Below are 12394 nucleotides of genomic sequence, written 5' to 3'. Positions count from 1 at the left end.
AAAGGTTGGACTGTTTGTCCAATCTTTTTTCTACCACTCCCTACGCATAGCTGTGCTCCACTCGGCAGAGTTTTTATAGTCCCTACCCACATATCATGCCTTTGTTAGTATGGATCCCCTGCTACACATACACACACACATCTGTATTAGTCCATTCTCACGCTGCAATAAAGAACTGCCCAAGACTAGGAAATTTATAAAGGAAAGAGGTTTAATTGACGCGTACCACAGGGCTGGGGAGGCCTCAGGAAACTTACAGTCATGGCAGAAGGGGAAGCAAACACATCCTTCTTCACATGGAGGCAGGAGAGAGAAATGAGTGCTGAGCAAACAGGGAAGCCCCTTATAAAACTGTAGATCTCGTGAGAACTCAGTGTCATGAGAACAGCATGGCAGAAACTGCTCCCATAATTCAATTATCTCCACCTGGTCCCATCCTTGACACATGGGATTATTACAATTCAAGGTGAGATTTGGGTGGGGACACAGAACCAAACCATATCACGTATCTAAGATTGCCTTCCTACTCCTCTTCATCTATGCAAGGGCTCCTCCTCTAAGACCAAGTTAAAATGTTCCATTCTTCATGAAGACCTCCTCCAGTGGATCTAGCCCACTAACGATGAGTACCACTTCAGACCACATAGCAATACTTGTATTTCCAAAGCATTTTATGTTTTACAAAGCACTTTCAATACAATTATTTAACATACAATTATTTTCCCAAAAAGTTAATTCACTCTAAGTAAGTGAATATAAATTTGGTATTATTTGCTTTTTAAAAAATTATTTTGAGAGATATAGTCTTGCTCCGTTGCACTGGCATGATCAAAGCTCATTGCAGCCTTGAACTCTTGGGCTCAAGGGCCTCCCACCTCAGCCTCGCGAGTAGCTAGGATTACAGGCACATGCCACTATCCCCAGCTAATTTTTTTATTTTTTTTATTTTTGTAGAGACAGGGTCTCACTATGTTGCCCAGGCTGGTCTCAAACTCCTGGCCTCAAGCAATTCTCCTGTCTTGGCCTCCACAAGTGCTGAGATTATAGGGGTGAACCACCATGCCTGGCCTCAAGTTTGGCATTACTTGTTCTCACTTTATTGATGAGGAATCAATGGTTGAGAGCAGCTAAAGGACTATCCAAGTCCTACAAAAGATAGGATTTAAAGCTAGCTCTTAAAAATACAAGACCAATACTTTCTGTAACTGTATCAGGTATGCCTCCCATTTAGTTCTGCTCTAATTCCTCCTTGTATTTTTGTCTTCCCTTCTCTAATGAGTTCAGGAACCAAAGGGTAGATTTGCTTATATGCTCTACAGTACCCAGAACATTTCTGGGAATGTAGAAGGTAATAATATAACAGATTTTTTTTTTTTTTTTTTTTTTTTTGAGACAGTCTCACTCTGTCACCCAGGCTGGAGTACATGGAGTACAGTGGCATGATCTCGGCTCACTGCAACCTCCGCCTCCCGGGTTCAAGTGATTCTCCTGCCTCAGTCCCCCGAGTGGCTGGGACTACAGGCACACGCCACCACACCCGGCTAATTTTTGTATTTTCATAGAGATGGGGTTTCACCATGTTGACCAGGCTGGTCTCAAACTCTTTACCTCAACTGATCTGCCCGTCTCGGCCTCCCAAAGTGCTGGGATTACAAGCATGAGCCACTGTGCCCAGCCTAATATAACAGATTCTATCTGTCTCATTTGTCCTACCTTCTCCAACTCCTGAAGGCAGCAGAGAGAAGCATATAAAGCATGAAAAGAGGGGACAGATGTAGCATGCTCTTAACAGGAAAAAAAAAATGGTAATAAAAACAAATTCTATCCTAAGACAAAAGTGGTAAAAATGTTAATTCTTAACTTTGTTCCATTCATTATTTCAAGTATAGAAATTATAAGAAATCCCAAGACTAGGGGAATGTGAATGTGGGTAGAAAAAAACAAAAACATTAGAATTCTAGGTTTAGCAGAGGGACCTCATGACCTTGGATGTTTGAGGTTTCAGGAGTCTTTGACAGCTTGTGAGGAAGAAGCTGAAGGTCTTTGGTCTCTAGAGTAAGGGGTGACATAGTAAAGGTCCATATGGTAAATATTTTAGGCTTTGTGAACCATACAGTCTATCACAACTATTCAACTCTATTACTGTATCCCAAAATCAGCCATAAACAATGCATTCAAAAAATGGGCATTGCTGTGTCCCAATAAAACTTTATTTATAAAAACAGGCTGTTTTCATAAATAAAGTTTGCCAACCCTAGATCTACTTGTCCCAACCACTGTTAAAAGCTTATCATATTTGTCAAATTTACTTTTTACTTCCAGTCCTATTTTCTGCCCAACTCAACCAGAGGAAGTTATCGCCCCACAGAAGGCATTTGTGGTCATCACTGTGACTTGGAGGCACTAGTGGCAGAGGGTCAGGGATGTTAACAGTCTTCAAGGCAAAGAGCAAGCCTGCACAATAAAGATCTATCTTGCCCAAAATACCACTAGCACTACTGCCGAGAACAGGATGGCTTATCCCATCCCCAACCCCACAAAGCTGCTTATGTTCCCAAGCTTAAGTTGTCCGAAGTACAAAATAAACTAAGAGGTTCAAGGTGACAATGACCATCACTAGTTTTTTCTTTTTATTAAGCAGGTATGCATGTGTGCATATACATATACATACAAACACACATACACACACACACGTGTAAACACAGGCTCACAGATTTGAGAAAAAAGAAAAATGTCCTGTCTTCTCGACTGCACTGCCTTTTATTTTGAAAACATAACCATTGCTGCCAGCAGAGGCATCACTCAATGAAATGTGCTTTGTTGCCAAGGAGGCCTATAAAGGTTTAAAGGAACAAGTGAGCTGTTTTCCACACTAAACAAAGCAAGAAATGGTGGACATTTACTTCACTATCATCAACTTACTCAATTATTCTCCCTTCTCATCTCTCTTTGGTTTACTTCTCTTGGCCTGCAAACAAAGGGTGGCGCCACTTAGTTCCTCCATTTTTAGATCACAGGAAACTTGGCACTGAACAAATCAATAGTCTCTGGTAACTTCTGCAGCATATCTCTTAATTCAACTTCAGTTTGGAACAGACTGAACAGACACAGCCCTACTGCAGCTGTTGGATAGGAAGCATTAAATGATAAAAACTTGGTTTAAAGTCACTGTGGTTAATAAATGACCAAAGTCTGATTCTGCCAGTTTAAGGACAATCTTAACAGTATGCAACTGAACTAGCACAAGGAAGGAAGCAAAGGGAATAGTTCCATGGACTACAATAGGGCAGGATGAGATAATGCCCTACACTGAGGTAAAGAACAGCTGGTGATCAAGCTAAATATGTTAGATAGCACACTCATTTACCAGATAGAAATGTCAACGTGTTTAGCTACTTTACTCCCAATTAGGTTTCTAATTTACTGTGGCTTTAAATTTAATGAGCTATATAGTTAACAGCTTATTCACTTTATAAATATTTACTGGGCACCTACTCTGGCACAGGTAGAATTCTAGTAATAAGTACTAAGTATGCAGCACCCAACAAGATATAATAGGTCCCTACTATTCTTCTAGATTTTACTTTCTAAAGTGTATGCATGTTAGAAGGGGAAAGAGAAAGAAAGACAACAAACTAAGTTAAAATATAAGTACCATGATAAAAGACAAATGGAGGAATGTGATAGGGAGTGACCTAGTGGCTACTCGGAATGGGTGGTCAAGAAAGGTCTTCCTAGGAACGCATTGAAGCTGAGACCTGAGTGACAAAACGGGGTCAGACAACTGAAAATCTGGAGAAAGTCCATTCCAGGCAAAGGGAAGAACCTGGGGAAGGACCAAACCATGTTTTTGTGGAAAGGAAATAAAACCAGAGGAAGGGAAGTCAGAGTTCAGGGAGGTGGGCCGAAGCCATGATCACAGAGAATACAATAAGCCATAGTTATGCATGTGGATTTAACTGTATGTGTGATGAAGAATCCACAGAGTTTTTATACAACAGTGAGACATGAATTATTGATTTACATTTTTAAGACATCAGTCAGACCCAGGGGAGAAGAACAGACAGTAAGGGTACAAAAATGTGCACAGGGAGGCTAGATATGAGACAACCAAAGTAATTTAGGTATGAGATAACCATAGATAAGGATAGCAGCAGTGAAAACAGAAAGGGGAAAAAGATTTACAATACACTGAAAATGTAAAGTTGGCTCAACTTGGACTTGGTATGAGTGAAAAAAAGAAAGAAATCCAGGATAATCTGGGTTACCTGGAAAACAGAGCCTGATGCCAAAGCTTACTGGCTAAATCTTTATTGAGTGGGTAGGATCCTAGGCAATCAAGAGCGAGGGAAAAACAGAAGTAAGGCATGAAGAAAGAAGAATAAATACAAGGTCTATGTTAAGCTGGCAATAGCTCCACAAACACAGATGATTGTTGATCTGGAGAGCAAAAGGAAAGGAGCCAGCAAAGATTAAAAAGGAGAAGACATGGAGACAAGGACAAGCATGACAGCATGGTGGTGTGGAAGAGGAGACAGCAGTGCATTTAGGAAGAGCGTGGTCACCTATGCTGAATGATAAGAAGCACAATAAATGAGAACAGAGGCTAGATTTGACAACACGGAGGTCATTGATAACCCTTACAAAAGCAGTTTCAGTGGATTCACGGGGACAGAAATATGACTGGATAGTTCATCAAGAAATGGAGTTTGTAGTCCAGGGGGAGCAGAGAAACGGCACAGCATTTGGAGAGAAGCTTTTTAAATGGATGTTATCAGGGTATGTTTGCATGCCAGTGAGAAGGAGCCGAGAGAAAAGGAGAAACAGATGATATAAAAATGAGAGGACTATTTTAGAACAACGTTCCTGAGAAGGCACAAAGGGATGGGGTCTACAGTACAAGTGGAGTGGTGGGCCTTTGATAAGGGCAGGGCACTTCATTACAATGGAATGATGACAGATCATATAGGCACAAATACAATAAGGTTGGAAGATGTGCTGGTGAGAAAATAAAGTCATTCTACAAGAATTGTATCTATTTTTTTCCACAGAACATGAGGCAAAACCACTGTCATTAAATATACTGATGTGGGTAATCTGTAGAATGTAGGTCACACAGCAAGATCACCCTCAAATTTACATTAGTAGGTATACTTTTCTACACAAGAACAAAATGCATGGTAAATTCTAATTTATATTCCTGCTTCATACACATACAACTGATTCTAACAGAAAAATTAGACCAGTTAGCTAGCCAGTCAAATATCACCATCTAGTGGCTGAAACTTTAAAAGCCAACATGTCAAAGTTGGGACTAACACCGTGACTCTTGAGCAGGTATAACCTAGTTTGTAATAATTCTAGAAAAAGACATTTGAACAAAATAATTTACAAAAATATATATATTAACACTGCAGGAAATATACCAAGAACATATAAAATCCTAAATTGTTGTATCTAAAGTACATTTCACTTGGTGCTTATCAGGTGCTAGGTAGCATGCTTTTACATGGACTTTGCTCTTTAATCTTCCAAAATTCTAAAAGATATGTATCACCATTTGACCAATGAGGTAGAAATTGACAAAGAATAACTGCCCAAAGTTTATGTAGATAGAAATGATGAAGTTGGGATTTGAATGGAGGTAACCTGACTTCAAAATCTACATTCTTAACCACTATACTCACTATACTATCTCTATTAAGCACCAAAATTTCTTGGGGGTTGGGTAGAAGAGTAAATCAGATTTTTGTAAAAAGAATCATGAATACTCTAAGGTAAGACTTCTGAATTTAAAAACCACTCAAGGTTGATCATGGTGGCTCACGCCTGTAATCCCAGCACTTTGGGAGGCTGAGGCGGTAGGATCACCTGAGTCCAGGAGTTCAAGATCAGCCTGGGCAACATGGCAAAACCCCATCTCTACTAAACATACAAAAAATTAGCTGGGCATAGTGGTGCACACCTGTAGTCCCAGCTCCTCAGGAGGCTGATGGACAAGAATCGCTTGAACCTGGAAGGTGGAGATTGCAATGAGACAAGATCGTGCTACTGCGCTCCAGCCACCTGGGCAACAGAACGAGGCTCCATCTCAAAAACAAAAAACAAAAACAAAAAAAAGACTGGGGACTTCTGCTACTATCCTACAAGTGATGCACAAGAGTTACTAAAGAAGGCTGACAGAGTGATAAAATAACCAAGACCCCAAAATACGTAACATTCAGATTTGAAATTTTACTGAAATCTAAATTATCTCTTCTATCAATTAACTTGCAATATAACAGCAAATTCAGAACACAAATACATCATGAACACATATAAAGATATATGAAACAAATATAGAATTATTTTACATTTGACAAGCACTCAAAACTTTGTTTTTTTAATCAAATTTACTAGTGTGTAATTTATATATCAAAAAATGTGTCCACTTTAAGCATACTTTTTGATGAGTTTTAAGAAATGTATACACTCATGTAAATACAACCACAACCATCACAACAAAGAACATTTTTGTCAATCCAAAAAGTTCTCTGTGCCCCTTTCTCGGGAAACCTACCCCAACTGCTGACCCCAGGCAACTATTGATTTTTTCTGTCACTGTGGATTAATTTGTCTTTAGACAGATTTATAAAATGAGAATCAGATGGTATGTACTCTTTCTGACTTCTTTCCCTTAGCACAATGTATTTGAGATGTCAATCATTTCTTTTTACTGCTCAATAGAATACTACTGTATGGAAATACCACAATTTATTCATTCATTCACCTGCTGATGAACATTTAGGTTGTCCCAGTTCATGGATACTATTAATAAAGCTGCTAGAAACATTGTTAGAACAGTCTTTGCGTGGATACATGCTTTCATTTCTTCTGAGTTAGTATCTAGGAATAAAACTGTGAGATTGTACAGTAAAGTATATATTTAACTTTATGTGAAACAGGCCAGGCATAGTGGCTCACGTCTGTAATCCCAGCACTTTGGGAGGCCAAGGCAGGCAGATCACCTGAGGTCAGGAGTTCAAGATCAGGCTGGCCAACACAGTGAAACCCCGTCTCTACTAAAAATTCAAAAATTAGCCAGGTGTAGTGGTGCGCACCTGTAATCCCAGCTAGTCGGGGGTGCTGAGGCAGGAGAATTGCTTGAACCCGGCAGGTGGAGGTTGCAGTGAGCCGAGATCATGCCACTGCAGTCCAGCCTGGGCAACAAAGCAAGATTCCATCTCAAAAATAAAATAAAATGAAATAAGTGAAACAACCAGACAGTTTGCCAAAGAGGTAAAGCTATTTTACATTTTCAAGAGCAATGTATAAAAGTTTAACTTGCTCCATATCTTTGCCAACACTTGATACTGTCAATCATTTCAATGTTAGCATTCTAGTAACTAGGTAATAGTATCTCATTGTGGTTTTAATTTGAAAGTTCTTGATGACTAATAATGTTGAGCAACTTTTCGTATGCTTCTTGGCCATTCATATATTTTCTTTTGTGATGCATCTGCTCCAACTTTTTACCCATTCTTTACATGAATACCTTGTCTTCTTCCTACTGAGTTGTAAGAGTTCTTCTATAGGCCGGGTGCAGTGGATCACGCCTGTAATCCCAGCACTTTGGGAAGCTGAGGTGGGCAGATCACGAGGTCAGGAGATCGAGACCATCCTAGCTAAGACGGTGAAACTCCGTCTCTACTAAAAACACAAAAAATTAGCCTGGCGTGGTGGCAGGCTCCTGTAGTCCCAGCTACTCGGGAGGCTGAGGCAGGAGAATGGCGTGAACCCGGGAGACGGAGCTTGCAGTGAGCCGAGATCGTCCCACTGTACTCCAGCCTGGGCGACAGAGTGAGACTCCGTCTCAAAAAAAAAGAGTTCTTCTATCTTCTGGAAACAAGTCCTATGTCAGATATGTGTACTGGAAATATTTTCTCCCAGTCTGTGGCCTGACTTTTCATGTTCTCAATTAAGCCTTTTAAAAACCAGGAGTTTTCATTTGTATCAACTGACCACATACATGTGAGTCATTTCTGTATCACAGATTATTTTCATTGATCCACATATGTCTATCTTTAGTACTATGAAGGTAAAACATTTAAAAACACAGTAAGGGTTGAAATTAAGTAATGTAAGTTCCCTAAGTATGTTTTACTTCATAAAATTCTTCTGGCTAGTCTAGATTCTTTGCATTTCCACATAAATTTTAGAATAAGCTTGTCAATTATCTCAAACGCAAGTTTGCTGGGATTTTGATTGGAACTGCACTGAGTTTACAGATCAATTTTGGGAGAACTGATGTATTAACAAAATACAGTCTTCCAATCTATAAGCATTGATATGGTTTGGATCTGTATCCCCACCCAAATCTCATGTCAAATTGTAATCCCCAGTATTAAAGGAGGGGCCTGGTAGGAGGTAATTGGATTATGGGGGCAGATTTCCCTCTTGGTACTGTTCTCATGATAGTGAGTTCTTACAAGATCTGGTTGCTTAAAAGTGTGTAGCACTCCCACTCCCCTCACTCTCCCTTCCTCCTGCTCCAGCCGTGTGAAGTGCTGGCTCCTACCTTTGCCTTCTTCTATGATTATAGCTTTCATGAGGCCTCTCCAGAAGTTGAGCAGATGCCAACATTATGCTTCCTATGCAGCCCTCAGAACCGTGAGCCAATTAAACCTGTTTTCTTCATAAATTATCCAGTCTCAGGTATTTGTTTATAGCAGTGTGGGGACAAACTAATACAAGTATAGTGTATATTTATTGATTTATTTAGGTCTTTTAACATTTCAGCAACATTTTGTAATTTTCATATAGTTCTTATACATGTTTTGCTGAGTTTTTTTCCTAACAATTTTAGATTTGGGAATAATACTACAAATGGTGCTTTTTCAAAAAGCAAAAAAAGCATTCAGCTTCTAATTGTTTTATTTAACCCCATTATTGGCTTATAAGTCTTTTATTATTTTTTAATGGTTTCTCTAGGGTCTAGGTTTGAATACAACATAACAGCCTAAGAGCAATATAATTCCATTTATCCCTTCATGCTTTCTATTACAGTTGTTATATATTTACTTCTATATAATTTTGCAAAATGTTGCTGTTGTTATTTAATACCAATCATCTTTTTAAAGAATTTAATTGTTTTTTAAATCAGTCTTCATACTTACCCATGTTTACCACTTCCAGAACTCTTTCATTCTTTACTTAGATACAAATTTCTATCTGGTATGATTTTCCTTCTACCTAAATAATTTTTTAATTTTTTTTTTTTTTTTTTTTTTTTTTTGAGACAGAGTCTCCGCTCTGTCGCCCAGGCTGGAGGGCAGTGGCCGGATCTCAGCTCACTGCAAGCTCCGCTCCCCGGGTTTACGCCATTCTCCTGCCTCAGGCTCCCGAGTAGCTGGGACTACAGGTGCCCGCCACCACGCTCGGCTAGTTTTTTGTATTTTTTTTAGTAGAGACGGGGTTTCATCATGTTAGCCAGAATGGTCTCGATCTCCTGACCTCGTGATCCGCCCGTCTCGGCCTCCCAAAGTGCTGGGATTACAAACTTGAGCCACTGTGCCCGGCCTCTTTTAATATTTCTTGAAGTCCAGGCCTACTGGTAATGGGTTATCTCAGCTTTTGTTTGTCCGATAAAGTTATTTTGCCTTCATTTCTGAAAGACATTTTTGTGGTACAAAGAATTCTAAGTTGGCAGTTTTACTTTCCTTCAAAACTTTAATGATGTCATTCCATTATCTTGCATAGACCTCCAGCTGACCTCAGCTGCTACACTCTGAAATCCATAGCCACATTTGCAGCAAGGATAAATCTCTCACGGCTTTTCTCCACATTAACTGCAAGTATCAGAAATAAGACCAGTTCACTTCTGAGGGGCATGGGACTCCAATGAGGGACAACTCTGACTTTAGGACTATCCAAGGTATTGTCCAACTTTCTTTAGATTATATGACAGCCTAAGACATTTCCATCCAATCTTCCCTCCCTCTCCCCTTCATTGGGGGTCAGACAAGCATAGCTCTCCCAGATTTACTCAGTTCCCACCCCATGTCCTCTCATACAGTGATTCCCCTAAGGAAATCTTTGCATGTTTAAGCCAGTCTTGGCATGTGCTTCTAGAAGGACCCAGACTAGCATAACTGTTCAGTGTATTTTTTATTTTAGATATCGTATTTTTCATTCCTAGATGTTCCTTTTTTAATATATCTTCCATTTTACTCCTCATTATGTTTGTTTCCCTTTAATTATCTGAATATAGTTATATCACCATTTTAACCTCTTTGTACACTACTTCCATCATCTATGTTATTTCTGAATCTGTTTCTATTGACTGATTTGTCTCCTATTTATGGGTCACAGTTTCCGACTCTTTGGCATGTCTAGTAATTTTTTATTAGATGCTGAATATTTTAAACATTACACTGTCGACTAAAAATACTGGGCTCTATTCTGGCAGGCAGTAAAGTTTGAAAGTATCATTTGAACCCTTCAAAACCTATTTTTAAAGCTTTTCTAGGGAAGGTCTGGAGTAGCCTTCCCTCCAAGGATAGTGTAGTCATTCTACTAAGAAATAACCCCCTGTGACTCCAGTAAATATTTCTGGTGACCATCAAAGACACTCCATTCTGAATGGTTGAAGCTTGAATAGCTGTCTGCTCTGCATGAATGCTGGGAATGGTTCAGCTTACAACTTCTCAGTCATTTTCTCTGGATTTACAGAAATTCCCCCATAGTTGCATGGCCTAATGTTCAAAAAAGACTCAAAGGGACCTCATAGACTTCTGGAGCTTTTTCTCTGAGTAGCTTCCTCTTCTCTGGTACTCTATTCTGCAACTTCTAGCTGTGTCAGCCTCTCCAAAGTCCAATCTCCATCTCCTCACTCAGTAAGACCACTGTGGTCTATCTGCTTTCCTCTTCCATGTGCCCATTCCCTGCAGGCGACCTTCAGGCAGAAATTAAGGGAGCTCAGCCACGCGCGGTGGCTCACGCCTATAATCCCAGCACTCTGCGAGGCCAAGGACAGCAGATTACCTGAGGTCAGGAGTTCAAGACCAGCCTGACCAATACGGTAAAACCCCATCTCTACTAAAAATACAAAAATGAGCCAGGCGTGGTGGCACACACTTGTAATCCCAGCTACTCGGGAGACTGAGGCAGGAGAACCACTTGAGCCTGGGAGACAGAGGTTGCAGTGAGCCGAGATTATGCTACTGCACTCCAGCCTGGCCAACAGAGCGAGACTCTGTTTCAAAAAAAAAGAAAAAAAAGAAATTAAGGAAGCTCATAGGGATCATCTTGTTTTTGCCCCTTCTCTCAAAGATAAGAGTCCTATGCTGACTATTGTCCAATGGTTGAAAACAGTTTTTTTATATCTTTTGTCCAATTTTCTAGTTGTTTGGGGCCATCCAGGTCTAGTTCTAGAAACTCTCTCATGGCTGTCAGTAGAAATCCATGCCTAATTTTTAAAGTATTTTTGTATCCGTTATTGGATTTCAGCCTTATAAGAACCCCATGAGGCAACTGCAAGTGAAGAAATATATAGCCAATCAAGGACACAGAATAATTAGGACCATTATAATAGTAATAATAATAATAACTAATATTTGCTGAGTATTTACTATGTGGCAGGCAATATATTAAGTACATTACATATGTGAATTCATGTCACATCACAACAGCATTATGAGGTAGATATTTTTTGCAGAAAAGGAAACTTAAACACAGAGAGGCTGAATAACTTGCCTAATATTGCAAAGCTAGTCAACAGCAGACCTACTATAAGAAACAAGGCCATCTGGCACTAATGCCCAGACCATAATTACTACATTGTAAAATCTGTTGTTATTTTCCTATTGTACAAACAAAGCCTTCTGTACACAAAACAACAGGGGAATGGGAAGAATAAGAGTTATGAGAAAAAGAATTCTGCCATCCTTGTGAAATTAAAAACAAAGAGAAAAAGAATAAGACTCAGAATAGAGCAATTACTATCAAGTGCCATATTCTCATTCAGGAGGAGGGTGAGAAAATTTTACTCCCAAAGGCCCTTTGTGGTTTGGGTATGAAATAAAATATATTCTCAGAATACTATATTCTAATTTGGAGTTCTTTTTTTTTTTTTTTTTTTTTTTTTGAGACAGAGTCTTGCTCTGTCGCCCAGGCTGGAGCGCAGTGGCCGGATCTCGGCTCACTGCAAGCTCCGCCTCCCGGGTTTACGCCATTCTCCTGCCTCAGCCTCCCGAGTAGCTGGGACTACAGGCGCCCGCCACCTCGCCCGGCTAGTTTTTTTTTTTTTTTTTTTTTGTATTTTTTAGTAGAGACGGGGTTTCACTGTGTTAGCCAGGATGGTCTCGATCTCCTGACCTCGTGATCCGCCCGTCTCGGCCTCCGAAAGTGCTGGGAT

General features: G+C 39.8%; 1 protein-coding gene across 1 annotated transcript in view; it reads right to left on the bottom strand.

Moving 5' to 3' along the window:
* LOC105487436 (tetratricopeptide repeat domain 33) overlaps positions 1–12394 on the bottom strand; it is a 41123-nt gene that overhangs the window by 15817 nt on the left and 12912 nt on the right. The window lies entirely within an intron of this gene.

This window comes from Macaca nemestrina, chromosome 6, assembly GCF_043159975.1.
Source record: "Macaca nemestrina isolate mMacNem1 chromosome 6, mMacNem.hap1, whole genome shotgun sequence".
In the NCBI taxonomy this organism is placed as follows: Eukaryota; Metazoa; Chordata; class Mammalia; order Primates; family Cercopithecidae; genus Macaca; species Macaca nemestrina.
Note: the sequence above shows the minus strand (reverse complement) of the source record. Positions and strands in the feature narration are given on the sequence as shown.